Consider the following 15,183-nt stretch of genomic DNA (forward strand, 5'->3'; position numbering starts at 1 on the left):
ACAAAGAAAAGACAGGCTAATGGGTCTTGAATTATGGTACCATAGAGAACAAAAGAGAAGATCATTAGGTAGTATGGGGCTTAGACATGAGGAACCCTGAAGGACTTGCTGAGCCATTTGGACTTTATCCTTTAGTCAAGAGCTAGTGATGGTCATTGGTGTATGGATGAGAGTTGATGGAGAAGAGAGGACCTAGGACCAAGCCCTGGGAAATAGAATATGAGGAGCTTGTCAGAGCATCTGGGAGAAAGAGAAAGGAGAAGTGATAAAGACCAGAAGAGAGGAGTATCAAAGATACCTAGATAGGAAGGTATTTAAGAAAAGTATCGTGAAAATCTTTTGCTAACAAAATCAAATCTTCTATGCAGCTGCTTCCTGCTAGCTATCCGTTTTACATTTGGTAGTATTTATAAGTCCATGCCACTCTCTCACTTTGTCCCAGGGATAGGAAGGGTGGGAGGGAGACGCAAGAGGGAGGAGATATGGGGATATATGTATACGTATAGCTGATTCACTTTGTTATAAAGCAGAAACTAACACACCATTGTAAAGCAGTTATACTCCAATAAAGATGTTAAAAAGAAAATCAAATCTTCTCCTTTGCCACCCATATCTACTCACCACACCCTCCAATCTTCATCTCTTCCGTCACTTGAGTCACTTTGTTGCAAACAATGACAAAATAAATGGTTTGCATGATCCTTGTCCCACCTGTATATCTGAGACATAGCATGGCAGAGTGGGAAAAGGGTAGCCTTTGAGGCAAAAAAAGAACTGATCCTGGCTGCCACTCATTCACTGGGTGGTATTAGTCAAGTTATGTTGTTTTCTAAGTTTCCGTTTGTGGCACATCTGCATTTTTTGCCTTTCCAGCATCCCTTCCCGGTGCTTTGTGACAACATACCGACTTTACTTTGGGTAACTACCCAGCCACCATCGCATACAGTCATATTAGGACTTTAAGGGTTTCCACTTGCCCCCATTAGATTCTCTCTCCACGAAACTTGAGACTTGACCGGAATAATGCAAGAGCAGATAATAGCTCTTGCATTCATCCAAACAGTACCCCAATGACAGTGTGGGTCAGTTCCAGCAATCTAGATCCCAGGAACTATTCCCTTCTATCTTCTTTCTAAGCCTGATTCTTCAGTTTTCCCAAAATTCTCTGAGCTCTCCTTTCAATCAGTTACTTTAATTGTTAGAACAAGTTGTTGCTTTCATCTTAAGAATGCTAATATCTACCGTACTCCTAGGATTATTATGAGGATTAGAACTGTGGAACTCTCCAAGCATAGGACCTAGAGTACAACTGCTTTAATGATGTCAAGAAGAAGGAACTGAGTTTTTCTCAGTCCCACCTCTGGTGCCCTCTATTACCATGAATATCTAAGCCAATTTAGGTCTGCCGTTCACAAGAGCTTTGCCACTTTGATTCATTATTTCTTACATACTCCCCATCTTTCTGGTTTAGACAGGATGGAGTTGGGTTGGGCACACTGGACCCCATCCCAGGAGAGGGAAACCACAGCCAGGCCTCTTTGTTTCTGAAGCACACGTTGGCGTCTGCTCTGCCCAGGAGGTAAACTTTTACATTTCACAAAGGACCAAGGAAAACTGTAGTAAGAACCATTCATGATCCCCGAGGATTATGCCCAACGGCCCCAAGAAGCCTGGATATAGCCCAGCTAAGTAAAAGAGATAAATTAAATGCTGTCAGCCACTTTAATTGTTTCTTTCCATGCTGTTATCCTTTGCTTTTCCTGCAATATTCTGCTAAACTGTTCCATGGGCTGATTGAGGACATGCACGTAAAATGTTGTGACGAATAAATCATTACACAAGATGTTTTTGAAGGAATAAATGCATTTAGCCTAACAAAACTAATTCACATCTTAAAAAGCCAGCTTCTCCAAATGCCAGTTATGTCAGCTAACTCTTTCTCCAGCAACCTAGCGATTTAATTCTTCACCCTTGTCTGCTTGGTCCTGCTACACACAAATGGTTTTCAGAATAGAAAAAAAAAAAAAGCTTTCCAGTGTCTGTTCTAAATTTGGTTTCTATCTACTTGATGTCTCTACCTTTTCCTCATATTTGTTTAGAGCAAAAACAAAATAGAGGAATGATATCAACCAGGCCCCAAAGGTTTATATATCTGTAAGTTCCCTTTTGCTGTTGATAGTAAAAGCAATTCTGTTTTATAGCATAGATCTTGTCCGCAAACTATAAACATCCACTTCCCTCACTTCTTCAAGTCTCTTTTGAGGGCTGATGAAGGAAGGGAAAGCCAGTGATGCGTGGGTGTCTCTCCAGGGTGCTCTTAATAGCAGCCATTTCTGCCGCAAGGAATCTAATTGCCTGATTGCTTGATCCTCTTCAAAAGAGGAAACTGAAGTCATGCTGGAATCAGAAAAAGCCAAGATGAGGAGTTGTGTTGCTGAGCCCCTGGCCCTGACTCCATCCAATAGCTGTCCCCTGACAAATCCTCAAACAAATCATGCCTCCTGTGTAACATACAAGCCTGAATATGAGGCAATCCTAAGTGTAAGCAAGCTCCCATTTTCCCAACTGAGACTATTAAAAAGGGAGAGAGAGAGTGCAGGGCCAAATTGAATCTATAAATGTTAGGAACTGTATAAATTAATAACGTTTACTTTCTGTTTCCAATTTAGTTAATCACCTATTTAAATATGGTATAATATCTAAAATGATATATTGATTTAACATTTTATTTCTCTACAATCACATTTTACAAACTTTTTTTTTTTTTTTTTTTTTTCGGGACCCATTTGTCTACATAATTGGGATCATATGGTATATTTAGAATTGTACATGCTGATTCAGGGGAAGGGCAGTGTTTACAAATAGCATGTGGGATCCTCCCAGACCGGAGCACGAACCCGTGTCCCCTGCATTGGCAGGCGGACTCTCAACCACTGCGCCACCAGGGAAGGCCTATAAACTATTTTTATTTACATTCCTTGCATGCATATTTGCCCTATATATGTGCTGCACTTTTTAAATCATTTAACACAGATTTCCAAAGTATGCTATCTCCACTGTCACCTAAACTGTTTTTTTGTTTGTTTGGGGGCTTTTTTTTTTTTTTAATTTTAGTTTTATTGGAGTACAGTTGATTTATAATGTTGTGTTAGTTTCAAGTGTACAGCAAAGGGATTCAGTTATACATATAATCATTCTTTTTTTAGATTCTTTTCTCATATAGGTCACCTAAACTTTTGAGATATGGCACTTTTCCAGTGAGGCTGTACTGCAATTTTATTCTCAAGCTACAAGTGCTCATTTGCATGGTATTAGGACAATTGATTATTTTCATTCATCCTTTGATGTATATTCATGATCTTAACAGAGAAATCACTCATCATGTTGCTTTTTTAATGGTTATTAAAAAGCATCTTTAAAAGATAGTAAGAAACTTGCAATTATGATATACTGCAGGAATAATTACTTAACCTATTAAATTTATTTTCCTTAAAAAAATCACTATACCTCTATCAGGTGACCTTTATAAAAACCAAAGTTATCATTGATTGAAGTCATTTCAGGATAATGTAACTTCTCCAAACCTGTACTTTATTCATAATGAAGTTATTGGATGTACAGCCCATCAAATAAGGAAAATTTATAAAATTAGCACAAGTAAACAACAACCTGCAGTATATGCTTGGCCAAATATAGTAACTATCTATCATAAACTTAACATTTCTATGCATGAATAAGTAAATTGTAATTAAAATTAATGTTCTTATACATTAACCAGTCAACAAAGAAACAGTAATTTCATGGTTGGTGCTTATTAATATTATATGTTTCATGGAAAGAGGTTTTTTTGGCTCATTATTTTAACTCAGTCTGAGAATCTTTTATTTTTTAAATAGCTTTTTAAAATTTCCAAATTAAAAATTATTTTTAAAATTCACTATAGAATATTTAGAAAATATAAATTATGATGGCACCCCCAAAATGTCCCCACTCTAATCCCCAGAAACTGTGAATATGTTACTTTACACGGCAAAAAGGACTTTGCAGCTGTAATTAAAGCTAAGGACCTTAAGATGGGGAAAATATCCTGAATTATCCAGGTGGGCCCAATGTAATCATTTGAGTCCTTAAAAGCAGAAAATCTGCTATAAACTGAATGTTTGTGTGTTTGCCCCGATCCACCAAGTTCATTTGTTGAAATCCTAACCCCCAAGGTGATGGTATTTGGAGGTGGGGATTTTGAGAGGTAATTGGGTAATGAGAGTGAAGCCCTCCTGAATGGGATTAGTGCCATTATAAAAGAAACCCTAGAGAGCTTTCTTGTTCCTTCCTCCATATGAGGACAAGCAAAAAGACCACCTTTTGGGAGGAGGTCACAGCAGTAATCCAGGGGAGATATGGTGGAGGTGGTGGGAAGGAGATACGTCTGAGGTAGAGCCCACACAGTTTATTGATGAGATAAGCATGGAATATTAAAGGAAAAATAAAGGAGTAAAGGATCATGTTGGAATAAGGAGCATCCCTGAATGATGACTGAGCCTGACAAAGACTGCAACTGTTGTCCTCTGTGCCAGAACAGGCTGGCCCCATGGCAACAGCCTTTGCTGTCATTGAACCAATGACATCATGAAAATACCAGACAATTTCAATGTGTCCCTTTTTAGTTGCCCAGGTAGTAGCCCCACAAAAGATAGAGTTTGTTGGAATTAATTTCTTTAAACCACCATGCATTTCTTCCAAGCTAGAGACTTAAATTGTCTTTTCCTCCAGGTTGATGTGAGTCCCATTGGGACATGTTTGCCCATCAGGAAGCTGTTGCCCCAGAGTATGGCTTGGTTTGGCATCAAAATTATCTGATAAATGGATAGAAAAAATGTTTTCTCCTAATTGCCATCTCCAACGAAGATGCATAATATTTAGAAGTCATGTGGGCTTTATCGAGCAAAGAAGATGTAACGCAAACATAAGATTTCCCCAACGGTCACTGCTTTCAGAGTCCTCCTCTGCTCTGCACATCCATTCCACGTGCAGAACGTGAACCAGGCTCTTAGAAACAAAGTGCCACAACTTATCTGGTTCCCCATATCCTCCTATAAATACGTACAAGGAGAAAAAAAACATTCAAGAAATTTGGATCAGTAAAACATCACCACCATGTGGTTATCCTTTCACAGAAGGAAAGGAAAAGGGCTAATAGAAAGATCTAGCAATACACAGAATAAGATAAGTTATAGGAAACAGTACTGGTAACTTCAGGAGAAAGAAAGGACATGCATTGGAAAGCAATTAGTAGACATCCTGATAGCCTTCTGTGTCTCTTCTCCAATCCTGGTTTTGGAACCAGCAGCAAAATGGACCCCTCCTCCAGCCTGCTCCCAAATAAAAAGGCACTTCTTCCAAAAGAGGAGATGAGAAATTCAATCCGGTTCTGATAGTCAGGAATCAGACCTGCCACAAGGATGGTTCAAAAAACAACAGTATTCAAAAACATTCCCCGTGGGAAATGGTAACTGGAACAACCAAATCCCCAAACTCCACTTCAAACGTAACACTCTCCACACACGTACTTTAAGCATGGACCCAGCACTATGTATGCCAGCTGCACTTAAACTTGAGCAGCCAGGTTCATAACCCAAACAATCCCCGATTAAAAGTGTACTGACAAGAATGGTGGTGAAAACGTGTAGAAAACAACAGCAGGAGCACTCAAGTCAGAAAGACAAGAGTCTAAAAATAAAACCCCACCTATCAAAATGAAGGATGAGACACAGATAAGAAAATAACAAGAAACAGATGACAATGATATTTTCCATGGAAGTGTTGCTTTTTTCTTTCTTTTCTTTTTTTTCTTTTCTTTTTTTTTTTTTTTTTTTTTTTTTTGAGTTTTGGTGTTCCGAAAGACTTTTTCATGGGGGCTCTGAACACTTCTCTGGGCATTCTACCTGTGCAAAAAAGAGTAGAAATCATTTGTCAAACTCTGAAAGAAACATTTGGTTGATATGTTATAAAAGACTTAGCAGTCTGAGTGCATCCCGAGCTCATTGATGAAGGATTTCCCCCAAAGGCATGGGAAGGCACACTGGGAGAAAGCCAGAGGGAGGCCCTTCTGTCAAGGCTTGATTAGATATCAGCTTTGGAAATTATAATCCTTAAATAAGGTAGTGGCACAACTGTCGCAAGACTCCTGGATGGTTTTATGGTTTTCTTTCTTCTGCCAGAGTCAACCGTTAAAAAATAGTGCACAGGGCTTCCCTGGTGGCGCAGTGGTTGAGAGTCCGCCTGCCGATGCGGGGGACACGGGTTCGTGCCCCGGTCCGGGAAGATCCCACATGCCGCGGAGTGGCTGGGCCCGTGAGCCATGGCCACTGAGCCTGCGCGTCCAGAGCCTGTGTTCCGCAACGGGAGAGGCCACAACAGTGAGAGGCCCGCGTACCACAAAAAAAAAAAAAAAAAAAAAAAAATTGTGCACAAAGATATTAACTCCTTAGCAACTCTAGGGAGAAGTAACTGTAAGACTGAAATAAAATATAGCTCCCCTTTAGCCCATCACAAGGTCTAGAAGAATGTTCTCTCCTGATTGGCAGAGGAAGGTAAAATTTATTTTATGTGCCTGTCTTAGTCTGTTGGGGTAACTACAACAAAAATACCATAAAATGGATGGACCTAGAGATTGTTATGCTGAGTGAAGTAAGCCAGACAAAGACAAATATCATACGATTATCGCTTATATGCGGAATCTGAAAAACAAAAACGGGTACAAATGAAGTTATTTACAAAACAGAAGTTGAGCCACAGATGTAGAAAGCAAACTTGTGGTTACCAGAGGGGGAGAGGGGGAAGGATAAATTGGGAGATTGGGATTGATATATGCACACTACTATATATAAAATAGATAACTAATAAGAACCTACTGTACAGCACAGGGAACTCTACTCAGTACTCTGTAATGACCTATATGGGAAAAGAATCTAAAAGAGTGGATATGTGTGTATGTATAACTGATTCATTTTGCTGTATGCCTGAAACTAGCACAACATTGTAAATCAACTATACTCCAATAAAAATAAAAAACAAACAAAAAAATATCATAGACTGGGTGACCTATCAACAGCAGAAATTTATTCCTCGCAGTTCTGAAGGCTGAGAAGGTCAAAATCAAGGCAGCAGCAGAGGGTCCACTTTCTGGTTCATAGATGGCTATCTTGCTGCTGTGTCCTCACATGGTCGAAGAGGCAAGGGAGCTCTCTGAGGTCTTTTTTATAAGGGCACTAATCACTTCCCAAAGGCCCCACCTCCAAATGCCATCAGATGGAGGGATTAGATGGACACAAATACTCAGTCTATAGTAGTGCCTTTGAGGAAGGGGTAATATTTCATCATCATTTCTCAGTATAAAAGCTGCTTTTGAAATTATTTATTTTACAGAGTTTATTTAAATTTGGTGGTGGGGGGTGGATTGATTTGGATTTGTGGTTTTCATGAGGGTAAATTCTGGGCATTCTAGGAAAAAAAAAAATGAGTTCTAAATGTTCTTCATCCCTGAGTGAAGAAGTTGCTATCAAGTGGATGTGAAAAGACCTTTCTCGTTTCATATCTGGGCTAACGCCAGTCAGTGTAAAAAAGAACAAAGACAATGGGCTTCAGAAATAAACAAGGGTTTGAGGTCCTGCTCTGATGTGTACTCTCTCCATGACTCTGGCAAATTACCTCACTTCAGTGACTAAGTAGGGATTACTATTGACATACCCAAAACTGCTGCAGGGGTTAACTGAAGTAAGGCATTTAGATCTCTGGGCACAAAGTCAGGCACAGAGAAAGTGCTCAGCATCTGTCTACCTCCATTCCCTGCTCGACGCTGGTTTTCCTGCAGGTAAGACTCTCCCATATTCAGGTCAAGACCCTTAAATGATTGATTGTCTCTCCTTCTTCTCTCCATATGGAGAAAGTCTAGGTTAGAAGAGGTGGAACAAATTCTTTTGGTGTGACCTCCAACTATCTTTAGTGTTATGCGTCAAACTTAATTTATTCAGTGATTTTTTTTACACCTCCATCATCAGATAGCTGCCAAACAGCACTTAATCCCTGTCAACCCAGAAATGTCAGCTCTTTACTACTAGTCACACCAGCCCCTCCCTCCCTAAACCTTCTAGAAAAAGTAAAGTTCTCAGGAACACACCCAGAATATACCTTGATCAAAGGAAAGCAAAATATAAATCTTGGGAACCTGTGGGCTTTACCCTGATCCAGGATTGGTTTGGGCTTTCTTCTCCAAAAGTTCATTTTCGGTAACTTTTCAGAATTGTGAGTTATTTTTCTCCCTGTCACTCCTAATACAGTGGGGGGAAAAAGTCACATGCAATAAAAAGCCCAAGTACAATACCTGAGCAGCATAATCAGCTTAGAAAGTGAGGTGTCACTGAATGAAGCCAGTCATACTAACATATGAGCTGAAGTCAGAAAACACTCTTGGTTAAAAAAAAAAAAAGGAGTGGGGGAAACTTTGGCTAAGGGAGATGCACCACCAGGGAAGCCCATGGGAGGTTAACTTTTAAAAGCACATTCTATAAAGACATTGTGGCTGACTCATTAATATTGAGAACCATGATGATGTTTCTTGTGGGGAATAGAAGTGCTTGCCATGGGACTCCAGCAATTAACAGTGGGACAATGTGAGGTTCAAATAGTTACAATTTCCTAGCGTTTCTTGCGTTATCTAACAGTGCCCACAAGTTGGCCCTTGCCATGACATGCTTGCATCCCCATCTGTATATCACATTCTTTGTGGTATGTGGGTTGCTGCGCTCAGTGCAAACCAGGGAGACCACCATGCAAGATTCAGAACACCCATTTTTGGTAGCATTAGTCACCCTTCAGCTTTTACCAGGATGTGTTTCCAAGTAAGCTTGCCCAGAGGAAGCCAAGGATGTTCAGGAAATTTTAAGGACTACTCTTTGCTCCTGGGAAAGTTTAATTTGTTGAGTAGTGGGATTGGAACAACGCCACCTACAACAGATGCTTTAGCAAAGAGGGACAGTAAAACAAATGAGTGCTCTAATGTGTAGCATCTGCAGAGAATCTAGGTGAGAATTACTGGTGTTTAATGACCTAATCCCAGCAAGGTCGGCCAATAGTAGAGTTTAGAAAGAATCAAATCTCAATTCCTTGGCACAAAAGGAGCACAATTAAGATGCAGTGTGGTAACCAGTTTGCAGGGAAGAAATAGAGACGCAGATGTAGAGAACAAATGTATGGATACCAAGGGGGGAAAGTGGTGGGGGGGGGATGAATTGGGAGATTGGGATTGACATGTATATACTGATGTGTATAAAATGGATAACTAGGGGCTTCCCTGGTGGCGCAGTGGTTGAGAGTCCGCCTGCCGATTCAGGGGACACGGGTTCGTGCCCCGGTCCGGGAAGATCCCACATGCTGCGGAGCGGCTAGGCCCGTGAGCCATGGCCGCTGAGCCTGCGCATCCGGAGCCTGTGCTCCGCAATGGGAGAGGCCACAGCAGTGAGAGGCCCTCGTACCGCAAAAAAAAAAAAAAAGGATAACTAATAAGAACCTGCTGTATAAAACAGTAAATAAAATTTTTAAAACAATCGATGCAGTGTGGTGAGGTCCTGCACGTGTTAATTGTACCTGGGTTAATATCTCTAATAAATATTCATAGGAGATTTTTTTATTTCATAGGAGATTTTTTAAAATTATCTTTTTAAATAGTATAGGTGATTTTTGTTAATAAACTAATTTCACATCTTTCTTTATGGTATCTATGGAGGACAAGGAGACCCTAAAAATGGTGCCAAATCAGATCCGTTGCTGCGACAAATTTGGTAGGGCCAGAGCAGGTCAAATGGTCAACAGGGCTTCAGAAAAGTACAGTCCTACTCAGAGCAGGAATTTGCATTGCTGCCCACCCTCAAGACCATGTAACACATAGCCCCAGAATGGGGACAAGCCTGGGTCTCTCCTATCAACAGTCAAGGGGCCATAAATGTATGAAGAGTCAGTGACTTCTTCCTGGGGAAGTAAACTATTCCCTAAGCTAGCCAGCAGCTTGCGAACTCAGTGAGTCAGCCTCACCAAAGGAGCCAAAAGAGCAGGTGTAGCTGTATTTGTCCATCACCAGAGCCAGGATAGGGGTATGTGTATGTTATGAGATCAGAGAACCCACCAATGGCCAAGTGTGTCATTGCTAAGGGTTAATATAGTTCAGCATAGAAATATGTGTGTGCGTATGCTGTGGGCCCATGGGTACTGATCTCTACCTCTTTCTCCCTTTCTCTCACACACATACACACACACACACATACATAGAGGTTAGTATGGACCCTTTGCTAAAACAGCCTGGTGAAGAAGAAACTATGCTGAATTGTCAGTCACTAAGCGTGGATTCTTGTTCTGATTTTCCTACTACTTTGGCTGCTGTGTGTCCCAGGCTAGAAACTTTTCGGTGTTGTTTTCCTTACTCATACAGTGATAGTGTTGTATCCAGATCATTCCTGTGGTCCCTCCCTACTTGACCTGAGTTTATTTCTTGTCCCAGCTCATTTTTTGCCTTCTATTCCTTAATTCAAAAGCTTACAACTTCTTGGAGCTTCCTTCACCAAACCAGGTCTTACTATGATATTCAGAGTGAATAAGGGAGAAAATTTAAAGAAATACATACAATACATATGGTGCTGTGATTCTTCAAGGGGCCACAATTCTTTCTCAAGGAACCCTTGCTGGTCAGATATGGAAATTGTAGAGAAGGCACAGGTATGACCCAGGCCAGAGTTATCTTCCTATCACAGCTCCCTAGAATAAATACTTCACTCCCTCTTCTCCATGGCAATGGGCCACATGCCCCTAGGCCACTGGGCATACATTTAGGCCCGTCTGTCCCCTTTAGCACAGTTCCTCTCCCGGAAAAGCAGTGTCCTCCCTACTTCCAGGAACCCGGGCCCTGAATGGCTAAGGCATCGGAAACTCCACCCTTTGAAAACCTTCTCCCTTCCCCACCGCAACCCCCATTCTCCAAATCTACCTCTTTCTTACCAACTGCCACTACCACCAGGTCAAAGTAGGATGCTAGAAAGTCTCTATGTTTCCTTCACTTTCTTCTAAGGGCATTTAATAATTAAGAGTTGCACCATATCCAGCTGGCTACAGGAGAGAGGGAAGCAGTCTTTTTTTTTCCATTGCTGAGCACTCATCTATTTCTCTGTGACCCTCCTACCACTTCCCCCGATTCCACCCATCTGTATATAGCACTGTCTTCTTTCAGCTAAAAATTCAGCAAGTTTATCTACTTCTTGGGGGGTGGGAGGGTGGGGTGACCAAATCACATTACTTGAAGGAAGGGTACAAAGAAAGTATCTAAGTAGATGTTTTGATATATCTTATACACAAGATAAAGTTAACCCCGACATGCATGCTCTGGTGGCCAGGGAAATCACCCCCATGGCTATGGAAGCCAGCCTAAGACTTAGCTCTGGTTATCATCATCTCCCTGGTGTGTTTGTCACAGAGATACTCTGCCATGCCAGAATCGGGGGCCACCATCTTGCACAAGATGGTTATGAAGTCACCCAGTTCTTTGATGGGTTGCACCTGCTCATTCAGGTAATGAGTCTTGATGAAGTCAAACAAATGGGGGGGTGTTGAATTTTCAGAGCCATTCCATCAACAGAATTTATACTCTTATGCACTGAGCCCTTTAAGGCTGCTGGGAATCTCAGTAATTTGGGAGATCTGACAAAGCTGTGTGTCATAGAGCAATTATGGGTCTGGGCCCACAGGAAAAGACAGGCTGACAATGGATGGCAAGTAACTCGCAGACCTATTGCTGCTTCTGCTAATGGCTTTCTTTACTCACCTTGCCAGGAAACCCCAGGGCTCCCAAAAGCCTCAAATGTGCCCATGACACATTATCTGGAAAGGCCATGGAGATGCCAAATTGAATAAAAATTTACGGGTTTTTACAATAAGTGGAACTGAAATATTGTAAGGATGCCAGTCAGCCTCTCAAGGGAACTCACTGGCATTCTGTGGTTGGACCTTGGTCCCACCATGAGGGCTGGTGACGGATGCTGTCACTTGACTACATGACATTGCCCTCCCTCTGAGACTCATCTGGCCCCTTCTGGTGGCACAAACTTGATTCCCAGTCCAGCCTTCCCACGCAGGCTGAATCTGTTGTACAAATCAACAGGCTGCAAGTGTCTTGGCAGTTTCCCCCTCCTCTCGGTTTCCTTCTTGGAAGAACAGGAGAGGTCCCTATCTGCTGCAAAACCAAGCATTTTTAATGGAAGTGCAGCTAAAAGATGCATTAAGGGGAAACACAGTATTGGAACTTTATAACACTAACATTCTTTTTGTTCTCCTCTTCATAAAATTACTTCAAAGCCACATTATGTCATAGTGTGGATGAAAAGGGGCTGGGTTAAAAAAAGGGAATTTCATTATTAACATCACCATGGTTAACCCCAGTGCCAAGATTAACAAACCAGCCTAACCCTCTGGCAATTCACTGTCATTTAATATATACTTAGAGCCCACCCTGTGTGAAGAAATGGGGAGAACACACACGTGGCCCTTCCCAATCAGACTTTACAGCCCAAAAAGGCAAGGCTCACATCTGGCATATCCTTTCCATAAAAATATTAAAATGCCACACAGGCATGAACCAATCATTTTTAAATGGGCCTGTAAACCTTAATGTTTGATAGGTGTAAGTTCTCTCTGTGTCTTTCTATTCCACACTGAAACATTTTATGGTGATTTGGAAAGAAATACCAGTATTCTTCTTTCCCTTTCTCTGACTTCAGTGTTCTGTAACTCCCCCAAAGCCTGTTACACAACAGGCACTCTGCAAGGCTCAGGAGCTCAGAGCTGAGAAATGTATGGAACATGCTCTCAGAATGCTCAGACTGGAAGGGAGAGAGGGTGATAAGAGCAAGTGGGGCCAGATAAGGATATAATGGGGGTGTTCATGACCCAGATCATGAAAGAAGCAGCTCAGGAGTTTGGGTATAGTAGATAAAGAGGGTACTATTTATGGAGGGTGGGAGGGGAGAGGGAAGGTTTGGGCAGTGAACTTTGTGAGCCAAGGAGGAAAATGGTCAAGTTTGTCCTTCAGAAAGATAAGCCTGATGGCTGGGTGGGGAACAGATCAGAAGGGAGACGGGGGATTAAAGCTGCTGAAATGGCCAAGGCAGAGGGAAGGCTGAACTCAAAGGCAGCAGGTATCCAAGTGTAGGTGCTACCCAGGCAGAGCTTTCATCTTCATATGCTTGCTTTCTTCAAACTGGTCGTCCTGAGAACATGCCTGCAGTGGCTGGACTGGTTCTCCTTCCACAACTCATCCTTTTCCCACATAATGAAAGAAAGGCACCTCTCACCACCAAGAATCTTACTGTAGTGTAATGTGCTGGAGTAAAAAGACTTGGGGTGGGGACAGAGAGGTTGAAAACAAGGGGACAATTCAAGATATAAACATCCATCTTATTAACAGACACATTTTCCCCCAAACTTTACTTTTTACATAAATGTCTTTTTATATAAATTTATATTCATTAATTACCAAAATTAAAAATATATTTCTCCTGTTTTGGTCCATTTTGAACTACTATAAATGATGGAAATAAGTGTAACCAGCATTTTTAAATTGCATATAGACTTATGATCAAAAGGAATTTTTTTAATGTCTTAATTTTGAATTTATATATACTTTGTAAACGAGAAGTATATTGGGGTTATCAATAATAGACTTTCAAGTATAAAAATATATTACATTAGGATAAAATTCTTGGAGGGGTAAAATGGAAATGCAAATTTAAAAAGAAAAAGTTATGGTGTGGGCTTCCCTGGTGGCGCAGTGGTTGAGAGTCCGCCTGCCGATGCAGGGGACACGGGCTCGTGCCCTGGTCTGGGAGGATCCCACGTGCCGCAGAACGGCTGGGCCCATGAGCCATGGGAGCTGGGCCTGTGCGTCCGGAACCTGTGCTCCTTAACGGGAGAGGCCACAACAGTGAGAGGCCCTCGTACCGCAAAAAAAAGAAAAATGTATATATACATATATATGAACTACATCTTCTTTAATAATTGTAGATTTTTACACCATTTCTTTTTTTTTTTTTTTTTTGCGGTACGAGGGCCTCTCATTGTTGTGGCCTCTCCCGTTGCGGTGTACAGATTCCGGATGCGCAGACTCAGCGGCCATGGCTCACGGTCTCAGCCACTCCGCGGCATGTGGGATCTTCCTGGACCGGGGCACGAGCCCGTGTCCCCTGCATCGGCAGGCGGACTCTCAACCACTGAGCCACCACGGAAGCCCTAAATTTTTAAAATTTACATACAGGAAAAGTCCCTCTTTGGAGTTACTGTTGTACGGATTTTTGGCAAATGTATTCACCATCACAATCAAGATGCAGAACAGGGACTTCCCTGGCAGTCCAGTGGTTGGGACTTCACCTTCCAATGCAGGGGGTGCAGGTTCAATCCCTGGTCGGGAAGCTGGGATCCCACATGCCTTGTGGCCAAGGGACCAGGACATAGAACAGAAGCAATGTTGTGACAAATTCAATAAAGACTTCGGGACTGGTCCACGTAAAAAAAAATAAAAAAAAAAAAGATTCAGAACAGCTGCCTCACCCCACAAAATTCTCACATGCTGCCCCTTTGGAGTCTATCCTTCCCTCCGTTTCAATCATCGGTAACCACTGTATCAATATTTGATACAGTATTGTAGTGTCATCTTTTCCAAAATTTCTTATAAATGGAATCATGCAACCTTTGGGGGTCTGACTTCAACCATTTTACTGTGCTTACCAATAGTTCATTCCTTTTCGTTGCTCAGTAGTATTCCATTGTGTGGCTAGGCCACAGTTTATCCATCACCAGTTGAAGGATATTTGAGTTTTTCTCCAGTTTCTGGCCATTAGAATAAAGGTTCTATAAACATTTGCATACAGGTCTTTGTGTGAGCATAGGTTTTCATCTCATATAGGTAAGTACTTAGAAGTGGGTTATTGAGTCATGCAGCAAGTACGTGTTTAACTTTAAAGAAACTGCCAAACTGTTGGCTGTACCATTTTCCATTCCCACCAACAATGCATAAAAGTTCCACTTGCTTCACATCCTCACCAGCACTTGGTATTATTTTCTGTGTTTTGTTTTTTAGTTTCAGCCGTTCTA

This window comes from Neophocaena asiaeorientalis, unplaced genomic scaffold (genome assembly GCF_003031525.2).
Source record: "Neophocaena asiaeorientalis asiaeorientalis breed wild unplaced genomic scaffold, Neophocaena_asiaeorientalis_V1.1 scaffold149, whole genome shotgun sequence".
Taxonomy (NCBI): Eukaryota; Metazoa; Chordata; class Mammalia; order Artiodactyla; family Phocoenidae; genus Neophocaena; species Neophocaena asiaeorientalis.